General features: G+C 47.7%; 1 long non-coding RNA gene across 1 annotated transcript; it reads right to left on the reverse strand.

The window, feature by feature from the left end:
• Nucleotides 1–244: 244 nt before the first annotated feature.
• On the reverse strand, nt 245–847 carry LOC117186767. Its single transcript, XR_004471677.1, has 2 exons — nt 654–847; nt 245–581 (listed from the first exon to the last, which is right to left on the reverse strand). It is a non-coding gene; the product is annotated as an uncharacterized LOC117186767 (long non-coding RNA).
• Between the last annotated feature and the right edge of the window lie 2,878 nt (nt 848–3,725).

Below are 3,725 nucleotides of genomic sequence, written 5' to 3' on the forward strand. Positions count from 1 at the left end.
TGAAATGCGAATTTTTTTGGAAATTCGTTCATGGTTCATGGTTCTACGGATAGGTATAGCTTATGGAAAGCACGACTCTATTCATCCTCTCAGAAGCCCACCGAAAACCATTCTTTCAGGCTCGTTCCCTATTCACAACTCGCTCAAAACTCAGTGATGATCTTTGTAGCCCATGCTATGGCTCTTTGAAAGCAGGGATCAGGGATTTCCCATTCCCGCGGAATCTTCCCAAGCCTTTTTGCAATTTTTTTACAAAATATATTTATTGAAGGTATAAAAATATATATTAGGCTCTCGGATATAATAGGAGTGTAGTTCACAGACGAGGAAGATCTGTTAAAGAGTTTTGACAGAACAGCACAGCACTGTTCCATCCAACGATGATTGAAGGCGGCACAAGACCAAGTGGCGATGACGATGACGATGGACATCTACGAAATAAAAGTGTCGCTGGGTCCAACTGAAGTAAGGGTTGGAACTATCCCCTCCAACGATGATTGAAGGGGGCACAGGACCAAGGGCCATGGCCATCTACGATATAAAAGCGTCCCTGGGTCCAACTGAAGTAAAAAACTGCCGAACTGAGGAAGAAAATTTGGACTTAAATCTTGAAAATAAAACAAACAAACAAAAATTACACCAAAAAAACTAACTTTTTAAAGCAAACCCGGAATTTTTTTGTTATTTTTGTTCGAAACTGTATCCTCGGAAGTGTGAAACAAACTGAATTTTCTATTCGGATTCCTGAAAGGCACACAAAATTCTGACGGAAGATCGAAGTCAATGAATGTGTGATGCCCAAAATATATGGGAATTTTTGCCACCTTAGGGTATGCCCAAGCTCGGTTTTCGGGGGTCTATGCTCTTGATGTTTTGTTGGTTTATTTATTTTTCTTATGCTGCATTTTCAAACGCGCCTCGTTAGCGAGACTCTCGCGCCGGCCACGGGCCACGGGCCAAAGTCTGAGTCTTGGAACTGGGTCTCGTCGTGGTATTTAAGGTGGAGAAATTTAGTAATGAGATCTGTTCGAAGTGGAGAATGGGAACAGTTTGGTTCAAAGTTGAAGGTTGAAGTTGTAATTTGAAAGCCGAACACCGGTCTCCGAAAACCCCATTGCAGGGTATGGCAACGTCGACGACGCCAGCAGATAAAAAAGGAAAACCGTCCATGCAACCGGCAAGATAACACACGGCCCCGCGGAACGAACCAAAAACGAAAAACCTCTCTCTGTGGGCACCACCTGCCCCCCCTCCCGATGCAGTCAGCACTCTGCTGATCTTCCCCTCTTCCAGCCTACCCCCCGCACCTAGCCAGGCCTCCACAAAGCAGGTAACCTGATCGCCCGAGAACAGACAGAGAGAGAGAAAAGCGAGCATATCAGTGGAGGCTAAGTGTCCCGTCTCCGAACGTAGTGCAGTCTCTTCGCTCACTCTCTCTCTCTCTCTTCTTTACTCTCTCTGCTCGTGTGCGTGTGTGTGTGTGTGTGTGGAAATCAAGTGTAGCAAAAGCAAAGCGGAGGCAAAAGAATAAGAGCAGCCAGCAGCAGCGGGGCTTAAAGAAAACGACATGCAGCAGCGGCAGAAGTCGGCGAAGGGGAAGAAGCAGCAGAGGAAGAGGCGAAAGAAGAAGAAGCAGCAGCAGCAGCAGGAGAAGAAACTACAGCAACAACAACGACAAATCCAAGGCGTCACGGAAAACTCGTTAATGCAGGCGAAGATTTCACTTGGCGGCAGCAGACGACGACGACGATGACGACGACGACGGGAGACCCACCTAATACCCCAGGTCCATATATTGTATCAGTGTGTGTGTGTGAGTCTCTTTAGCATCTGTGTGTGCGTGTACAGTGTATGTGTGTGCGTTTAACGCATTTTAATCAGCGTGTCGCATAATTACCGGATGCTGCAGAGCGACGGACCGCATAAGAGGCAGAAGAGGAGGCAGCAACATCAGCAACAAAGAGAGAGAGAGTACAGTGGGCCCCCACAGAAGAGGGGGGCAGCACATTCAAAATCATAACTGAAAAATGATGGATGAATTGTCGCGCTGCTTGGCTCCAATAAAAATAACCGTAAATGCTCTGCGCCTCTCGGGGTCTGTAGATCTCTAGGGGAGATCCCAAAACAGCGGCAGCCCCCTACAAATCCCCCCCCCCCACACACACACACACACACACACTAAAGCACATGCTCTCTCTCTGTCTCTCTCTGAATGATTCTATGGATTCATCCCTCGGATTCGATTCTCGCGCGAGTGCAGTGAAAGTTGCCTCTCGACTGCGCGACCGGCAACTGCTGCTGCAGCGACGTCTCGTGTCTGAATTCGAAGTATTGAAAATATTAATAGAACAAAACTTGTTTTGACGGAAATGCACTTTACTTTATTTATCATAGTCCGTCAGTTGTTGTTGTTTTCGGATTGGATTGGATGTGGATTGGGAATGAATGAAGAAGCAACATGTGGAGAGGGTGCCTGGTGCCTCCTCCCTCCCTTTCCCCCCCTCTCCCCCCATACCGTATTTATTTATGCAGATAGATGGGCGGAAAAGATAAAGTATCCGGCAGATAGCAGAAGGAGTTGCCAAATGCAATAGAAATCTTCTCGCAGAGGAGTCGTTGCTGCTGTTGCATGCCGCACCGTGTGTCATTGGGGGTTGACAGGTGCGGAGTCGTCTGGCCGAGTTCAAACGAGTGGAAAGATCGAAATGAGTTTTCCGTATTTTTGTGATGTGATGGGATGGGCTTTCCTTTTTGGCGCCCTTTCCCCAAGGAAACTCTCTGCTGCCCAAGGACCCTCTGCAGGTCCCTGCCATATCAGATATTCCCTTCCTCTGGCACTTGACATCATCCAAAATTCAAGCTAAAGCCACCAAAGGCCTCTTTAATGGTCCCCAGAAACAGACACAACAAAAAACACATCTGGGGCTTGTCAAGGTTTATTACAATGTAACCACAGAGAAGCACAAGAAAAGAAGGAAAAAAACGCTTGAGCGTTGAGCGTTGAGCTTGGATTTTGAGGCGGCTGTCAGTGGAGTGTTACTTGTAGAAATCCCAAAACATGGCTTTCGGAGTGGAGTGGAGTGGAATGGAGTGGAGTGGATTGTGTGGCCCATAGACAAAGTTCAACTAAGGTTGAAACCATTTGTCGGATTAAATACGCGCTGCGGTAATTATGTGCTTCAAGCAACAGGCAGGCGGTGGGGCAGGCGGGGTGGCAGGGGGGGCCAGACACCGGGCAACATAGACAAGACAGCAACGACATGGCAAACATGTTGAGAATGTGCCATCGAAAGCCGAAACAAGTTTTCAACTTTAGCAGCTATATCTCTCCACAAACCGCAGAGCACTCGGCAAACGATAAGACCTGTGGCACACAAAAAAAAAACACAAAAAACAAAGTGTCAAATGAATTTGTCAGACGATCTTGAAGAAGGCGGGGGGGGGGGCCGGCAACAAGTTGAGCTCTGGGGGGGAGGGAGGGCAAACGAAAAAGAACATTAATCCGGTAGGAAGGAACCAGAGGGCAGGCCCTTCGATGGATAGAATCACCTTCCATTCCATATCACAGGTGCTTCCGTTCCTCAAAAGCGGATGTCAGTATTTGTTGTGATTTTGCTCCGTGTGAGTGCGTTGCACCTGTTGCACCTCTCCACTCCACTCCATTCCACACTTCAACAAAAAAAAGGAGCAAACATCAAAAGGAACTGAGAACAGAGGCAGAAGGC

Source organism: Drosophila miranda, chromosome XR (genome assembly GCF_003369915.1).
Source record: "Drosophila miranda strain MSH22 chromosome XR, D.miranda_PacBio2.1, whole genome shotgun sequence".
NCBI classification, from domain to species: Eukaryota; Metazoa; Arthropoda; class Insecta; order Diptera; family Drosophilidae; genus Drosophila; species Drosophila miranda.